Source organism: Rutidosis leptorrhynchoides, chromosome 1 (assembly GCF_046630445.1).
Source record: "Rutidosis leptorrhynchoides isolate AG116_Rl617_1_P2 chromosome 1, CSIRO_AGI_Rlap_v1, whole genome shotgun sequence".
Taxonomy (NCBI): domain Eukaryota; kingdom Viridiplantae; phylum Streptophyta; class Magnoliopsida; order Asterales; family Asteraceae; genus Rutidosis; species Rutidosis leptorrhynchoides.
In genome coordinates this window covers 4,310,096-4,330,322 of record NC_092333.1, presented here as the reverse complement: position 1 = coordinate 4,330,322, position 20,227 = coordinate 4,310,096, and the positions used below count along the sequence as shown (strand labels likewise).

The 20,227-nt window shown below is 31.6% G+C and overlaps 1 long non-coding RNA gene across 2 annotated transcripts; it reads right to left on the bottom strand.

Annotated features, from left to right (window-relative positions):
• Positions 1–304: 304 nt before the first annotated feature.
• On the bottom strand, positions 305–4,934 carry LOC139886388 (uncharacterized). Of its 2 annotated transcripts, none has more exons than XR_011772419.1 (5): positions 4,732–4,934; positions 3,900–4,010; positions 3,021–3,797; positions 1,570–1,770; positions 305–1,331 (listed from the first exon to the last, which is right to left on the bottom strand). It is a non-coding gene; the product is annotated as an uncharacterized lncRNA (long non-coding RNA). The 2 variants fall into 2 exon arrangements; XR_011772418.1 differs by having other exon boundaries at positions 1,570–2,590; positions 3,719–3,797.
• Positions 4,935–20,227: the final 15,293 nt, after the last annotated feature.

Here is a 20,227-nt window from a genome sequence, read left to right as displayed (position 1 = left end):
ACAGAAACTTAATTAGCTAATACTTTTTACCAAAAGATGACATGGCATATCATATTTCCTTAGTTTAAAAAATTAGCATAACTTACAACCGCTAGTGTGAGTAAATAGAGGTTTTTGATTAGTACCTGTCGACAACTTCCATATACAAGCACCATATTCAATAATGTAAATGTGATAAACATAACTTCAGCTTTGGCAAGACTTCTGAATGAAAGAGACAACACCTAGTTCATCACTCACAACTTTTTGTTTAATCATTTGTGGCCGCCTGTACTAGATAAGTTCGCTATGGACATCCATGTAACAGTTTATAAACAATTATAAATTATAAACAATTCAAAACTCAAATCATCACACAATATATACTTGAATTCAGTCAGTCTGTCAGATGTTTATTTATGAAAGGGAGTCATGTGCAGATGAAGATCTTATGAGCAACAAGTTAATTTTTTTCATTTTGTATCGATTTCAAGATTTTTTAGTATTTGTTCATGGCTTATGCTACTCGGTGCGGTTAGAATAAAATATCTTGGCCAGCAGCCGTACTACTAGCTGTAACTGTTTAACAAAGTTGGGGTAAATTCAACTACCAAAGAGAATGAGAAGCATAACTTTGCAAACAAGCTTTAATACACTAAACTGGAAACCTCGGAAAGATAAGGTAAGGTATCCAATAAAAGATCAGGATGATATGCAAGATAAGGTTTCCCAAAAGATCGTAACCTGTGCAGTAAAGTTACCCGTGTTTCTCTATGGTAAAAAACATGGTTATTATGAGGCAGCACACATTTTGTATCTCTATATAATGGAACAAAGTTGAGATATAAAAAAGATTGAAAACCACTTTCACCATTTGATGTTACACTCCTAACTTCTGGACGAAAATGACATGCGTGAAATGCTACCCCACATCTGAGCCTCTGATATTCAACAAACTCATGCAGAAGGACACACTCTCCAAGGTCAATTAACACGAGGTTGCCATCATTTTTGGATAAAGTACAACGAAGTTCTTATCATATAACTGGACATTTTCATATATCCGCTTCAATAATTACGAATATATTCACCCATCAGGTCAATATATTTGTGATGACGTCATCTCAGAGCCAATGCCTCATGACTAATCTTGAAAAATCTGGCCATACAGAACCCACATCATTGCTGAACCTTGGAAAGAATGCATCTGATTCAACTCATACAACGTAATCAAGCAGCTTGTGAGCTTTGTCCCTCAGATTATTTGGGACAACGTCAGTATTTGATTTATAGATGGTACAAAGAGCATTCTGAGATTAAATGTGAAAGTAGTTGACCTCAGTGGCACACAACTGCAGGAGAAATATGTGTCATCATCATTAAAAAAGCAATAAAACCTATTTAATAACTGATTAGTAAAAGCTAACAATTACAATGAATAGGCTAATAATGATCTATCATGTAAAGTATTGCACACAGATCCACTAACAAGTCTCACACAATCTTAAATAGTTAGCTCCTTTGTGATGCCAGTAACAAACAAATTTTCAAAGGAACTATTATGTAAATATACCGTGTGTTTCTGTACACCTGAGAGTTGTACTATGATGTCATAATTGAACCCAGGATAGTTAACCGCGCCTGATAAGTAACACCAAATGAACGAACTGGCAATTTTAAATTAAAAAATCCAATTTAAAGGATAACACAAGATAGATCCCACTCTTTATATACTCATTAAACAAATATGACACCGATTTAGTTTGGCTATCTCCAATTGAGAAAATGTACCTACAACATAACATACCGAGTAAACTGCCAGGAAAAAAAAAATCAAATCAAATAACATATAAATTAAAAAAGGAAACATTCAAATGGGCAGTAGTTAACACAACCTAGAACAAGCAATAGTTTCACACGACCATCAACGGTAAGCTCCATCTTAAAGTGCCACTAACAAATGAATCTAGTAACTACCTGGTGTGTTCATATACATGGGAGAGTTGTAATCTAGCATATCAACAACTCGTTAAAATCACACAATTCACTGGCTCCAACCTATTACAAAATTATAAGATGATTGATAAGCAATCATGCTTTCATCCTGTTAGTAGGCTATAACTATCATGAATAAAGCCTTTTATGTTATCTAATATGACATAAATTTAAAACGCATCAAGATTTCAGCACTCAAAGTCTACCTTTCTGATTTGGCTACAAAAGATACACAAGGGCTGAGAGCTTGAAACTATATTTTCAATGTCGTCAACTTTGGTTTAGTGCATCACCTAGCAAAGAGAATGAGAAGCATAACTTTGCAAACAAGCATTAATTCAGTAACCTAGAAAACCTAGGGACATCCAATATAAGCTAAGAGGTATCCCAGAAGATCACAGCCTACGCAAGAAAGATACCCGTGTTTCTCTCAGGTCAAAAACAGGGTTACTATGTTGCAACAGGTTTTTTGTATCATTATCTAATTGAACAAAGTTAAGATGTAAGAAAGATCGAAAACCCTTTTCACCATTAGATGTTCCACTGCTGCTATAACATCTGGACGAAAATGGCATGCGTGAAATGTACTCATGCAGAAAGAAAGGCACATGGACTTCTGTTGATGAGATAATATTGTTTATATTACAAACTAATAGTACTATAAACAGTCCAGATACAAACAGATTCAAAGTAATATAATCTCTTTGGATTCTCAAGCAACGAGTTGCTACAGACAGATTCACCAAAACATTATCATACTTTAAATATCATGTGATAGAGTATAACTATATTCTTTACGATAGTCAAATTCGAGGTTCTTAAATAAGAATCAGTCTAGGTATAATGTGAGTTTATAAGTCCTCCTAAAAATCAGTCTAGGATACACTCTCCAGTTCCATTCAACACGGTGTGGCCATAAGTTTAGAGATCTTGTTATCATACACTAGAACCAACACACACAGATAAACATACAAGTTTAGGGGAAATAATGGTTTTGGATTTAGAGAAATGTAAACATTGAGATACTATAATTGCTTAACTATTACCTGAAGACAGCTTCAGCTTACAGCCACCAATTCAATAATGTTCCCCTTATTTAGCTATGGCAAGAGTTCTGTAACGTAATACTCTTGGGAAGATGACTTCCACAGCTTAAAAACAGACATTTTTTTTTTTTACGTTTTCTTACCTCCTCAACTTTGGTAGAAAGTTCTTTACAATAATTATATCACATTGAAGAGAAAGTATTAAGTGTTCTTCATTATTATACAGGTGTGAGAAGCTCCTAATCTCGGGAGCTACAAGGAATTATGGGAATATCTTAAGGGTTAGAGGATAAAATACAATACGTTGCTCGTCATTTTTAATATGTTGAGGGACATGCATATATACTACCTGATACCTTTCAAATTTGTACTTTATGGAAAAGTTGGGATGACTAGACTAGCATTGAGAAGCAATTATTTTGCTGTTTCCACCAAAAAATCTTGGCATGTACGAAGCAATTATTTTGTTGTAATGGAATTGAAACATTAAACAAAAAGTTGACTTTTAAATATCAGGAAATGATGTAGAAAATGTACATAATAATGTTGTATACTTATTACTAAGAGTTTAGAGAATATACATTAAACAAAAACAATCTCTATCTAAAATGTTTTTCAGATGTGTAGTGATGAAATTTAGACAACTTAAAAGTGGAGGAAGAGAGATTGTAAAGTAAATAAAAGGTTAGTTCACTTACAAGTTACACCATCTTCGGCCATTGTTCATTTCTCATTAGATATCACATGGAAACTTTCTCATATCATGATCATGATCATCTACACCGAGAGAATAAAATTAAGAAACTGCCAAACTTTAAATAAACATAAGTCTCCTATACACGGTTTTTAATTAAAATATCTACTATTCACAATGCTTACAGTCAACATATAGCAGCATTGAAACTTAGTAGGGCGCTCATATTAGCAGGATAATTATCTCTTGATTTTGCATACAGCTACAAAGCCCTGAAATATTTTAGATGCAGAACCCTGAAGCAACCAAGGCAGAACAAAAAGAATGATCAACTAGCTCTGCACTAGCACTTGAAAGAAACATATGTACAAGCAATGAAAGGAAAATAGAAGAAGACCCCCAAGCACTTCAAAAACAATTAACCAGGACCAAACTGTGACATTTGCATATAGCAAGCTGCAGATTGCTTACAAAATTCTAAAAGTCGAAATCAAATAAAAAATAACAAATAAAACACATTATTTAAGTAGGAATCAGATATTAATAACAACCTTACAAACAAACAAAAAAAGATTGTACCTCGAATACTATAAAAATGCAATAAATGTCCCACAACTGTGGATCAAAGAAATCAACAATCTTGTCATCAATCCCAACATCCATAAGCTTTAAAGAAAAACAACCACATATAATAAGATAAAATAGATATGAAAATCAACACTAGTATCCACATGATCAGAAATATTCATACACGATTGCTGTAATGTCATGTTCAAAATACGTTCAATTCAACATTTAGGTTATTCTTGAAAAGGTTGCATCTTGACGCTATACTGATAATTTCATCATTCTTGAAGGATAAATCGTGTTAAATCAATAACAAATAATATTATGAAAAGAATTTTGGTTGTTATCATATAAATAAATAAATGAAGTGATTTTTCAAAAAAACCTAGCATTATTATATCAAGACAACAAGAAGAAATTAAAAAAGGCCATGAACGATTTTAGTCTTACCAAATTCAAGGTGATCTCATTCGGAAGCACAAAGCGTTTGTTAAATACCTGCTACAACGGTTGACATCATCATTCAATCAAAACCTCCTAAAAAGACTAAATTCGAAAGAGAAACCAGAAATTGGGAGACAGAATGCCCCAGAAAAACCCTAAACTCGTATATAGTGTGAATAGAAATTGGGGGATACAGGACTAACCCTAATTTCGAATAAAGGAGGGATTAAATAATGGGATAAAATGAGAACAAATGCCGTGTATTTATAAAGTATGGATTGCGTAAAATAAACGCTGGTTGAGGTCTAATTACCGGCGTTTATCAATCGTTAATTTAACGCGGTTTTCTAATTTTAATGTAATGAATCACTAATCATCACTAACGGTAATATTTGATACTCCGTAATCCGTACTTCGTATATGATGGTATTTGATACATATGAACTATTGAACTCATCATCCTGAATTTTAGTTGTAGATAATAATAATAATAATAAAAATAATAAAATACTAATAATAATAATTTTGCTAACGACAACCATAAGGGTTGTATTTTTTTTTTTTTTTTTTTTTGAAAGGCAAACTCACACACCCATCTAAATCTAACTCGAATATATACACAACGAATTGTCCTAAGCAGGACTCGAACCCTCAACTTCAAAGTTGTAAGGGTGACCTCGATACCGCCAAGCCATTGGCTCTTTGGTCGTAAGGGTTGTCATTAAGACGCATAAAACACTTATACAATTAGGTAAACGTTACCATAAAGTTAATAACCAACTTATATATACATGCGTTTTAAGCGTGTTAACAACAGCCTTTAGAACTGTCGTTAGCAAAATCCTTAATAATAATGAAACTGCTAAAAACAACTATGTTTTATGTGTGTTGAGGATAATATTAAGGACTATATTGTTAGCAAATTTTACATTAAATTATAACATACGCATTCATCTCCTGTAGTTGCATAACTCGCCCCCAACTGCTGCCTAGGAGGAAACACGTCCAAATTCGAGGGCATGGACGGTAAAACCCCCTCCTCTACTGCCACCGCAACGCGATGTGCGTAAGGTTACCTTGTGTTCAATGTTGCATCCCCGGGAGTCGAACTTCTAACCTCTCGCTATGAGATGCAGGTCACTACCACGTGAGCTACAACATAAGATTAATTCCTTAATCATTTTTGTCCAAAACTAAACCAACATTTGCTTGGGAGGAGAACATGGAACGTGAATGAAAGGAATCGCGAACGAAGGGAATGTACATTACGGGTGTTTATTAACTCGATTTTCAGTTTCCATTTATTTGATTCGTTTTATTTATTTTGAATTTTTTTTGGCTTAACTTAAATCAATTGTAACCGAATATAAATTTTCAAACTGAAATTATATTGAAAACCAAATATTAATTCGATTCAATTTTGATTAAAACCAATGAAATCATAATCTACCCAAAAAATTCTAGTGCGAAATCAATCAAAAACATATTGTAAAGATACTAGCCCAATTTCTTGAAGTGATACAAGAACCCCACAAAAACATAAATTGGAACTTAGTGACTTTAAGGAATGAAATTAGAAACATACAGAAGAATCCACTGCTTTAATCTGTATATAATGTTAATCCATCAAGATTAAAGATATATGACACACTTTAAATCACCAAGATCAAAAAACTTATAAAGGAAAATGAAGATTTAAGTTGAATAGAGCTTGAAGTTCATAAAACTCATATTCATCAAAATCTCCTTTCACATTAGATCAATATTTCTTTTATAGATATGACTTACTTCTAGAACCTTCTATTATATAGAAAAAATAAAATAAAAGTCGAAAATGTAAAAGTTGTTCCCTAACAACCATAAAATGCAATATACTAAATCTAAACATTAGATCAATATTTATTTACCCTAACAACCATAAAGAAAGTTGCTCCCTGACAAATATACTAAATCGGTTGGGACTAATTGGGACCACTTTTTACTCCATTTGTCGCTTCCCACTTTGTTGATTTGTAAAGATCTTTCATTAGTACATGGCCTAATTCTAAGCTTTATTTATTTATTTATTTATTTATTTTTATTTTTATTTTTACCAACACACTAAACGAGACCAAGATTTTGAACGTTCCATCTCACCCAAACGACATCGTAAAAGAAAAAAAAAAAAACACCCCAACACTTTAAACGTCGTACACTTCTAACCCTCCAAAAAGGGGTGCAAAACATAAATTCATAATTTTAATAAAAAATCTTAAATAAACTTCACCTAAATTTTCACCGACATCTTACACTTCTAACCCTCAAAAAAATGGGTGCAAAATATAAAATCATAATTTTAATAAAAAAATCTTAAATAAACTTCACCCAAATTTTCACCGGGACGTATCTTATCGCTCGTCATTCGTTAAATTTTTCCGACATCACCGTTCAACTCAAAATATTTTACGAACACAACACAACTAACTATACGCGAAACGGACGTAATTTAAAAAACGCTAAAAACTTCGGGCTACCTTTCATGCATATACATACACGTATAATAAAAAATCAAACTAACTACATCATATCGACGTTTTCGTCCCCTTTTGTTAAGACAATCTTTCTGTCGTAAAAAACGCGCAAACCATTATGTATACTAGGTATTAACCACGTGTATCCAAAATTCCAAATACATCCGTAACAACACGTTTTTAATTCTGTAAATACATAACGCTACGTTAAATATGAATATGCAGTTCGAAAGACGCTGCCGCATCGCGCGGGCCACTTTTTCTAGTTTTCAACTAAAAAGCATAATTAAATTACTACTACCACACATATATGTTGCATATCCTACAAACATAAAGCATACGAGTGGCCACCGAGTTGTTCAGTTGAGCACACTACATGAGTTCAATTTCTAGCTATGCCAAATTGTTAAAAAAAGAGTGTGACTAGATGTAATGCGGAATTCACTCGGTACCAGGTCTCGCCCTCGGGGGCTTGATTACCCGAGGTTTTACCTTCTATGGGGAGTCAATGTGCTTGTTCATAGGAGAGTTTTCTCGCTTACCAACATATATATATATATATATATATATATATATATATATATATATATATATATATATATATATATATATATATATATGGGCAGGATCAATGGGGAAGTAACCAATCGGGGGGAAGCGGGGGGAAGCAATTTTTTTTTTTCGTTTTTTTGGAATTTTTTTTCTCGGCATCAAGATCACACGAAAATATGAACATTTAGAAGAGACACTTTGTGATGAATGTTATTATTTAGGCGGGAAAACGATCGATAAAAATAACATTCAAGATAATATTGTTCGTGAAGAATATGAACGTTTTTTTTCCATGTTTTGTAAAGTAAAATTTAGCCCGATTTAGAGTTTAGGGTTTAGGGTTTGGTGTTTTGGGTTTATTCCATAAACCCAAAACACCAAACCCTAAACCCTAAACCCTAAACTCTAAACCGTTCGTGTTAAAAACTCAATCTAAATCCTAAATTTAAACCCTAAATCTAAACCCTAAACCCTAAATTTCTAAACCCTAATATCTAAACCCTAATATCTAAACCCCACCCTAAACCCTAAACTCTAAACCGTTCGTGTTAAAAACTCAATCTAAATCCTAAATTTAAACCCTAAATCTAAACCCTAAACCCTAAATTTCTAAACCCTAATATCTAAACCCTAATATCTAAACCCCAATAGCTAAAACCTCAACATACGCTCGAAAAATACGATAATTATTATATATTACTTCTTCGAGCGTTTTCCCGCCAAAATAAAAACATTTATCACAAAGTGTCTCTACTAAATGTTCATATTTTCATCCCATCTATAATGTTCGTGAACAAAGTTTTTTCAAAAAACGAAAAAAAAAAGTTTTTGCTTCCCTCCGCTTCCCCCCGATTGGTTACTTCCCTCTTGATCCTACCCCCACACATATATATATATATATATATATATATATATATATATATATATATATATATATATATATATATATATATATATATATATATATATTAAAATTGAATTTATTTAATTACAACCATAATTCTAATCTAATACTACATAAAAATTCAATTACGTTTAGATCGAGGCAATAGTATTTTTTTTGAAATAAGTTAATAAGTTAACTTACATAATCACAAGACAAAATTACCTTCTTGTTCTCCGTGGTTCGCTACAAATTGCGTGGATTAACGTAAAATGTTAACTCTAAGATAAATGTATATCATGTTTATGGAAACTTATGATGTATTGCAAGTTTGCAACATGGTTGGAATGTTAATGCTGCTTCTCAAATGCTATAAAGTAGTTGTAGAGCTCTCGCTTCGCGCCGGGGGCTCCGTTTTGAATGCGAGTTAAAAAAAAAAGTCTTGATCTATTTTGTAAAAAATAATTTTTTTTCGACATCTAACATTTAAGGGTTGTTCCTTTTGTGAAAGTTGCTTCTTTTAGCGTTAAAGTTAGTTGATCTATTTTGTAAAAAAAAATGTTTTTCGACATCTTTTGGTAGCATTGAAGGGTTGTTCCTTTTAAAAAAGTTGTTTCTTTTATCGTTGGAGACAAAAAAAAATGTAGCGCAGTAGTGGCCTATGTGGGTCCTACTGTTTGAGCGCAGTGTACAAGTCGGTAAAGCGTGGTGAGTGTTATTATTCAGTATTTTTGGTGTTAGTGATGAGATAAATAATAAGTTAGAATATAGGTATAAAGTGAGGGTTCGATTTGTATTTTAATGGAAGTTATGTAGTAACCCGGGAATTTCCGACCAAATTTTAAACTTAATCTTTATTGATTTCGACACGATAAGCAAATTCTATTAAACCGAGTCTCAAAATGCTGGAACTATTTTTATGTAATCAGTTACCCTTTAGCCATACCCGACGATTCACGAACAATTGTGTGTAATTAAATATGTAGTATATATATAACATTTTGAAATAATATTATACTTTAATCTATTGGAATTAAAAATATAAAATAATATACATAATAATTAAGTTACTATTAAAATGAATATACATAAATTCTATACATAAGTAGTATTATATATCGTAATATATATATATATATATATATATATATATATATATATATATATATATATATATATATATATATATATATATATATATATAAATTATAAATATTAATAATTCAATATATATAATATATAATTACTACATAATGTATGATATTAAATACATGTTACAATATAGTTGCTATAGTAAAATTATTATTACTTTCGTTATTAATATTAACATTAATATCAAATTTGATACACGTATTATTATTTTATTATTTTATCATTATTGTCATTAATAATATTAACTTAATATCATTATTGTTATTAGTATTATCTGAATTATTACTTATTAATATTACTATGATTTCAGTTATTAATATTGTTATTAAGTATTTATATTAATCCTAGTATTAATAACTGTATTATTATTATTATTATTATTAATAATATATTCATATTTATTAAACTATTAATATTTAATATTAATTATAATATATAAAATCAAATAAAGGTGTACGAATATATTCCCATCTCTATCAAACGTTTTTTTTTTCCTATATGATATTGATAAAGGTTGATTCCAATCTATACAAAACAAAGGTGTAGATATGAAAGTCTTCAATTCGTACATGTTTGTTACACATCGTGATCTACTTTTCAAACTCAAACAAAATTCGTCTATAACAGATACAAAATCTGTTGAATGTCTCAATCACAATCTGCCTTTCTATATTCTGTTTTTGTTTTTCTCTTTTTATATTAAACCCACTTGATATATTTGTACTCCTAGCTTCCTGCAACAAGAAACCACGAACAAGATCACGCTACCTGCTCGAACCACACCATCACCAAAAACCTGATCAACCGAAACTCAAACCATTGTTCATCATAAACATATTTCACCAAACCTCCACCATGGCTCGCCATTTAACCATCACAACCCTAATATGAATAAACGTCATTATCATGTCACCTCAAACCATCTCCACCATGAGCCACCACTATCGAGCCATAACCACCTAAGATTGCTTTTGTTACTACTGCAATGCTTCCTTGTTTATGTTTCCTCCTTGCATTATGATCTTGTCTCACAATCATCAACGGTTAGTTTGTTTCCTTTTCAAACCGCCACCTTGTCTTTCTCTCTACCACTTCACCATCTTCTTTCGAAAACCAAATCTGCTGCTACCTCCTGTGCTACTGCTACGGCCGTTACTCTTTTCATGATTTCTGATCAATCATACATCACCACCAATATTAATAAGCTGACGAATACTTTACATAAAGTCCCTACTATCACGACCTTTACCTTCTGTTTTGATTCATTCTCAGACTATCTGAGAACCAATTTGAAACAACCATCGATGCATCTTATTGGGTGATATATATTATGATAAAATTAATCGTGAATATGTCAATCTAATACGTGTAAAGGGATAGCTTGGTTTAATTTTTCTAAAACTACGGCCCACACCATAGTCCCCAATGCAAAAAGGAAAAGGTTTGATAATGGAACTACAACCGACACTGTATCAATCATTTTAAACTTGTGGGGGCGATCGGTTAGTGGAGGGGCCAACATCGAATAAATTGAGGTACATGCGTGTCTGCTAGTTGACTCTACTTTGCTGTTACTATCTCGCTGCTTCTATCTCTATTTCGGTTAATGTTACAACGACGGGAATAATGATGATGTTATTATACCGTATATGATGATGATAGTTAAAGATATATATATAACGATGTTATGATTGGTACAAGGAGACGATATTAGAAAAATAATAAGGTGATATGAAGATGATATCATAAAGACATTAGACAACTAACTGCTCCACTCAATTCTTTTTTTGATTTCTTTTTCCTGGCCGAACCCCACCATTCATCTTGATTAGTTTGATCTTCAAATAATAAGGAACTTATAAATGGTTATAATTGCCACCACATTATTTTATATCTGGGCCGAAATCATTATTTAAGTTAGGCCAGTTTCTTATTCTGTTTTTCTATTGGGTTAAGACCCATCGATTGTTTTGTTTTAAGATGAAAAGGATGGCGAGTGAGTATGATTCGAAAAGGCAATTTAAATATTATTAAGGTCTGTTTAATTCAGAAAGACAGAAATGGTTGGATGGCTTAGGATGTGGTCACGCTAGCGAGAGGTCTCGAGTTCGAATCTGGGCTATGACATAATTGTCATCCTTTTAAGGTAGTATTATTTTTATTATTATTATTATTATTATTATTATTATTATTATTATTATTATTATTATTATTATTATTATTATTATTATTATTATTATTATTATTATTATTATTAGAATCATCATTATTTTTATCATTATTATTTTATTATCCCTAATATTATTATTTTTAACAAATACATTATTATTTTTACATTATTATTAGTATTATTATTATTATTATTATTATTATTATTATTATTATTATCATTTTCATTATTACTAATATCATTATCATTTTTATAAAAACCATATTATTATTATTATTATCAATTATCAATATTATTACTAATATTATTATCATTACTACAATAAAAACTAGTCATATAGAAATATACTTAACTAAACTATATTAACATCTTTAATTATTTAAAGTATATAAAATAAATACATTTAAATAAGTTATTAATGAAACACGTAATTTATTAAAATAACAAGTATATCACTAATAATACATAAATTCGTTCGATTTCAATCGTATGTGTTAATATTTACATACATGATATAGGTTCGTGAATCCGAGTCCAACCCTACGTTGTCCAATGACGTTATATGTATTTTTACTACAAAATACAATATGGTGAGTTCATTTGATTCCCTTTTACTCTTTACGTTTTTGGGACTAAGAATACATGCGCTACTTTTACAACTGCTTTATTAAATACTTTTGAAATACATTTTTAACTGCGAATACATGAAATGCTTTTATAAATGTTTGACGAGATAGACACAAGCAAAACATTCCTCGAATGAATTATTATGCAGACAGAAGTTCTGCGGATTATTGTTGAATTATGTGGACATGATAATTGCCACCGTTGAATTATGTGGATATGATAATTGCCACCATTGAATTATGTGGACATGATAATTGCCACCAATTGATATGAATGTTATGTATCGAGAGAATGATTTTATACACAGGTTATGTGTATGTTATTTTTGTGCACGAGATATGTGTACGGTTACTAAGATTTATGAAAGATGATTTCGTACACGAGAAAGGTGTACTGTATTTAAAAGATATCGCATGTACATTACAGGTGGGTATAGGATTCGGGCCCATTTGTACCATGCAGGATTTAAATCTTGTGGTCTATCAAAATGATGAATTTTTACTGTTTACTATAAACTAATGAACTCACCAACCTTTTGGTTGACACTTGAAAGCATGTTTATTCTCAGGTTTGAAAGAAATCTTCCGCTGTGCATTAGCTCATTTTAAGGATATTACTTGGAGTCATTCATGACATATTTCAAAAGACGTTGCATTCGAGTCATTGAAGTTCATTAAAGATTATTAAGTGAATGACGGATTAGGTCATTTATAGTTGGATATTATGAAATGGTATGCATACCGGTCAACTTTCGATGTAATGAAAGTTTTTCTTTTAAAAACGAATGAAATGTTTGTAAAATGTAATATTTAGAGGTCAAGTACCTCGCGATGTAATCAACTATTATGAATCGTTTATAATCAATATGGACTTCGTCCGGATGGATTAGGACGGGGCGTTTCAGTTGGTATCAGAGCGGTGGTCTTAGCGAACCAGGTCTTGCATTAGTATGTCTAAATGATAGTTGTTAGGAGGCATTAGTGAGTCTGGACTTCGACCGTGTCTGCATGTCAAAAGTTTTGCTTATCATTTCGTGTCAGAAATCATCTGCTTATCATCCTTAGGAAATTACCCGCTTATCATTCTTAGTCTAGACACATCTTACTGCAATGATTGCATGAATAGTGTATAGACAAAATTCGTATCTTAGCGTATCTGCTAATTCATATCTTAGCGTATCTGTTACTGTAACTTTTCCTGACATATTCCATAGATTCCTCCGTAACTTATGGGATTTTAGTATTATATATGCATATGTAAATTATGTATTGCAGGGTACTAATCTATATCCTATAATTTATTTCTTATCGAAAACCATTTATCTGATTGTACGAGATGAATCCCTCAACCAGTTCGATCCCTTCAGATTCCGATAACTATTCCGATAGTTATTCCGACAGTTATTCCGATATGGAAACACACTTGAGCTCCGAAAGCAGCGTCACCAGAATGAATCAATCAATCAGCCATCCCCAATTCATCTGATGAGTTCGTTGTCGACTTAATCAATAGAGACGAGAAGAAGGCGATCCTTTCCACCAATCGAATTCACCTCTTGGCAATGAACCTGAAGCACTTACCGGTGAACCTATTAGAAACACCATTTTCACCCTCATTTCTCGAATATCTCGCTATGATTATATAATATCTCAAATTCAAAACCTTATTCACTCGCTCTTTCCTACCGACAATCATCCCTGAGTAATAAGTCAACGAGCTTCGCACCCGAGTTGTAGTCTGGAAAAATATGGTGCAAAATGTACCAGCTTCAGTGACATTACCGGCACCAACAGTACCACCAATAACAACATCCGTATCTCAAGCCTCAATTTCACAATCTGTCCTACGAACATCAACATCATACGCACCATAAATACCAAGGAGTACCAACATCAATTAACAATGAAGTATTGGACCATAACTTCATTAATATTCTGCGAAGAATATGTGGATCCTAATAATTAACGATGAAGTATTGATCCATAACTTCATCAATATTCTGCGAAGAATATGTGGATCGTAATAGTTTTAGAGATTACTTATTCTAGCTCAAATCGAAAATCAAAGGAGTCTAATATTATATTGACTCATTAAATCCATAATTACATCTGAAGAAAATATATATGTAAATATATTTTCATAAAGATTGTGATTAAAAATTCTTTTGTACAAACTGTTAATGGTGAAAATATTTTAACGGGTAGGTAATACCCGAGGAATATTTAAATTTCACATTAATAAGTTACACTGTACATTCTTCAACTCATATTCAGCAGTCATTAACAACACTGCTCAAATCCACACATATACGTAGCTATTCACCGAAGAACAACTATTTTCATTCAAATTCAATTTCATATTCGGATTTTGACCTATCAGAATCCAACAAGTGGCATAATGAAGAAAACATTTGACGGAATAAAATTTGTTAGAAACAAACAAATTAACTATGAGAAATTTTATTAAGAATCCACGCTAACAAAATCCTAGCTAACTGTTCCTAGCCAACTGTGGACTAATCAACTAAGGACTACCAACAGTGGACAATTAAAATGAATTAAAATATTAATTATAACATATGAAACTAAACAATTCTTCAAGTTTGCCACTTGATTTCATCTTAAACCTCATTTGTATCTTGACGATTACAATCTGCGTTCAAACCTTTCATGATTCTTGAAAACATATCAATCGAGAGGATGAACCAACCGCACTTCATCTACAGAAGAAATGATGGATGCATATAGTTATGCACCTGAAAACACTCGGAACCTGAGTAAACATTTAACATGTATCTGTGCTAGCTCCATTGGCGTTGTTATTACCGAAAATAACTTTGCAATCCCTTTTCAAAGTAGCAAATTTTGTCACAACTTTAGCAAATCAACTTCGAATTTTCGTTCGAAACAACCTTATTATCACCTTGATTTATATGTATGTTCTTTTATTGTTACCGGGGAACCTTTTATATTTCACCATATTACCGTCAGCGTTTAATCATCTAAAAACACAATTATCTTGAAATCACCTCGAATCGATAACCAATGATTCAGATATGGTAGCAGTAAATGTAGAGGAATCGGCAATCAGTACTTTGAAAACTCACAGCATATCTATATCAACAGTTATATGTATAACATTTATCTTTTAGAATTATGGTCTTTCATTCTGAAATTCTGAACAACACTCAGTCTACAAATCAATACTATGAATGTTGAAAAAGCTGGATGAAGCAGCGGAAACTGTAGACAACCGTAAAAGACCTTAATCTTTGAAAGTTTAATGATAAAGAATAATATGTTGGAGAAGCTCAGAAAAGTTGGAACTGAAAAACGGATTGAGCTAATCATGAAGGAGACCAAGGACAAATACAAAGACCATACCCTATATTCAAAGAGTCTAGATAATTATGGATCCGTTGAAATCTTTAGAGAATATCTTGCTCCGAAGTCATGTTAAAATCTTGCGGAAAATCTTTCTTCATCAACCATCGAACTTAGAAATTCCAAAAAATATCATCATCAATATCTTCGATATTTCTGAGGATATTTTCATAAATATTCTCATCCGAAATTATATACCTCTTCGTGCTTCCTGTGTATCATTATATTGGAAACATTCAATAGAAAATTTAGTACCGAAAAGCAGATTATGCGAAGCTATGAAGAAAGCCGTGGACAAATCACAAAGAATAAGTTTGACTTCAAAGAATTCAAATGATTCAATGTCTGCTAAAGTCTTTAGTGAATATCTTGCTCCTTACTCTAAACCCTTGCAGACAATAGTTTCTATCATCCTCTGATCTTAGATATACTGGGATATTATCGTATCTTTCTTTATAAATATCCTCCATATTTCTGGAGATATTTTTATAACTATTCTTATCTAAAATCATAAATCTCTTCGTGCTATCAGTGTTACATCATATAGAAACTGTTAGGTTCTATATTCTGTAAACTTTCGAGCTTAAAATATAAATGTTATTGAAGTAATGTTGGGAACTGATGCATGTGCTAGCATAATATAATGACACTTGATCAACGTGATTATATTACAGTAAGTCATGCTGAGTTTCTAATGGAACGTGATGACTCACAGATCATACCGTCATCACGTGCCATGTTACATAACTCTTTTATTCAAATTAACTTCTGAACATATCAAGAAAATATATTCTTAATAGTTATATTCTCAGTGATTCTGGTAATTTGACAAATCAAATCGTGCTATTACGTTCTTTCTTGCTTGGAACATCAAGTTCATTCGAAACTCCATACCTATGAATTCTAGACCGTTACTCGTTTTACTAAGAGATCGAGAGGAGAATAAAAAGGCAAGGAGCTCCGAAACATAAGGGAAGATATAAAACCCAACAACAATGCAGAAGTTACAAAGCGTGGATATTAGTACGAATAGCAATATAAAGACACGGTATAATTAAGAATAGTATCACCTCAAGGTAATAGTAAAAGTAAATAGATTTTTTCTGGTGGAAGATTGAAAAGAAGGATGACAGAAATGATAATTAGGAAAATATCAAGAATTAGAACGGGATTACGCATTTTTACAATCTTTTGGATGTATGAACTAAGAAAGAAAGTATAGGAATTGTGAGAATAATAGAACGGAAGAGTTTAATTTAGAATGGAAATATCAGACATAGTAATCGAGGCAGATCACTGTATTTAATTATATAGATCTTAATCTCCTTATTCGCCGAAGAATCAAATCTCTTAGATTTCGAAGATTTTCTTTAAATCCCTTGAATTCCGGAATTCAATCGCAACTACGTCAAAAGTTATGGAAAATCTCCATTTCTTCATCTCGATCTTTTGTGATAACTTCATTCATACGCTTCGATTAATCGAATCATTTTATCCATATTATTCAATGATAATAAAACTCTATTTATCAACTCATATTCGTCATGAAAACATTTTTATTGTTAACCATGACCACCTCACTCAAATTTCGGGACGAAATTTCTTTAACGGGTAGGTACTGTAGTGACCCGGGAATTTCTGACCAAATTTTAAACTTAATCTTTATTGATTTCGATACGATAAGCAAATTCTATTAAACCGAGTCTCAAAATGCTGGAACTATTTTTATGTAATCAGTTACCCTTTAGCCATACCTGACGATTCACGAACAATTGTGTGTAATTAAATATGTAGTATATATATAACATTTTGAAATAATATTATACTTTAATCTATTGGAATTAAAAATATAAAATAATATACAGAATAATTAAGTTACTATTAAAATGAATATACATAAATTCTATACATAAGTAGTATTATATATCGTAATATATATATATATATATATATATATATATATATATATATATATATATATATATATATATATATATATATATAAATATTAAAAATTCAATATATATAATATATAATTACTACATAATGTATGATATTAAATACATGTTACAATATAGTTGCTATAGTAAAATTATTATTACTTTCGTTATTAATATTAACATTAATATCAAATTTGATACACGTATTATTATTTTATTATTTTATCATTATTGTCATTAATAATATTAACTTAATATCATTATTGTTATTAGTATTATCTGAATTATTACTTATTAATATTACTATGATTTCAGTTATTAATATTGTTATTAAGTATTTATATTAATCCTAGTATTAATAACTGTATTATTATTATTATTAATAATATATTCATATTTATTAAACTATTAATATTTAATATTAATTATAATATATAAAATCAAATAAAGGTGTACGAATATATTCCCATCTCTATCAAACGTTTTTTTTTCCTATCTGATATTGATAAAGGTTGATTCCAATCTATACAAAACAAAGGTGTAGATATGAAAGTCTTCAATTCGTACATGTTTGTTACACATCGTGATCTACTTTTCAAACTTAAACAAAATTCGTCTATAACAGATACAAAATCTGTTGAATGTCTCAATCACAATCTGCCTTTCTATATTCTGTTTTTGTTTTTCTCTTTTTATATTAAACGCACTTGATATATTTGTACTCCTAGCTTCCTGCAACAAGAAACAACGAACAAGATCACGCTACCTGCTCGAACCACACCATCACCAAAAACTTGATCAACCGAAACTCAAACCATTGTTCATCATAAACATATTTCACCAAACCTCCACCATGGCTCACCATTTAACCATCACAGCCCTAATATGAATAAACGTCATTATCATGTCACCTCAAACCATCTCCACCATGAGCCACCACTATCGAGCCATAACCACCTAAGATTGCTTTTGTTACTACTGCAATGCTTCCTTGTTTATGTTTCCTCCTTGCATTATGATCTTGTCTCACAATCATCAACGGTTAGTTTGTTTCCTTTTCAAACCTCCACCTTGTCTTTCTCTCTACCACTTCACCATCTTCTTTCGAAAACCAAATCTGCTGCTACCTCCTGTGCTACTGCTGTAGCGACCCGACAAAATCGTCATTGACGGCGCCGTCTACTTAGGTCCCGTTACGTGGTCATAAGTCTTTAAAACAACGTTTAACCAAAAGATATGTCACATTCATTTCAAATGTAAAGATTGTTCAAAGTTTACAAGAATAGTTCCACCACAAGTTACGTTACAAAGTTATAAGTACAAATGAAACTTATGCGACACAATTTAAAAGTAGCCAAAAGACGCTCCATGTATGCATATATACTCGACATCCAATGCAAGTATCAAGATAATGAGCGGAAGCATGTATCATGTATCGTTCAAGGACCTGAGAAAAACATAGAAATCTGTCAACGAAAACGTTGGTGAAATCATAGGTTTGAGTAAGTAAGTACAAGTGAACCACAAGATTTGCAACAATGAGATAATAGTAATACATTCCAAAAGTTTGTTTCACGAGCACCCAATTATCAATGCTTAACATTCCTTACATAGAACCCCATCACAATAGTGTTAGAACATACACTGTTTCTCGAAAATACATTTCATTCGTAAACGGTAGCGAACTGTTTGAATGAGGGTTTGTCAAACCCATATGGCCATATAACATAAGTTCTCGCTTACACCCGGCAAGTGTAACTAATGATAATCGAATTGAGGATTTTTGTTCAAACTCGTATGTAGAATGTTTGTTTTCCTGTACTTGTGTTCACTTAGTAAAAGAAACGTTTATGTTTTCTCATCCCAAATGTAAGTGCAAAAGAGTAAAAATGGGACTATGATCTCACCTTGAGCGGAAGAGTAAATAAGTACTTCGACAAGTAACGTGTGCAAAGAACAATGCTAGTCTTGACCTAAACAAATAGGTCGTATCAATAACGGTAAACACGATAGGTCAAAGATGTTCAATTAGTCCTACGGCTCGTCACGACTCGATTATGTAGCATGTGAAATCAAATTGTCAAGTTTCATGCAAGATACAAGTATAGAAACAAGTTAGGAAGGTTGCATAATCATTTGGTTAAGTTTGACAAAAAGTCAAACTTTGGTCGGTCAAAGTCAACGAAAAAGTCAACACATTCGGGTCGGGTCTCGAACTATTTTTCTGAGGTTTTTAATCATGTATGAGCATGTTAGAACAAGTTACATGTGAATCGGAGGTCCAT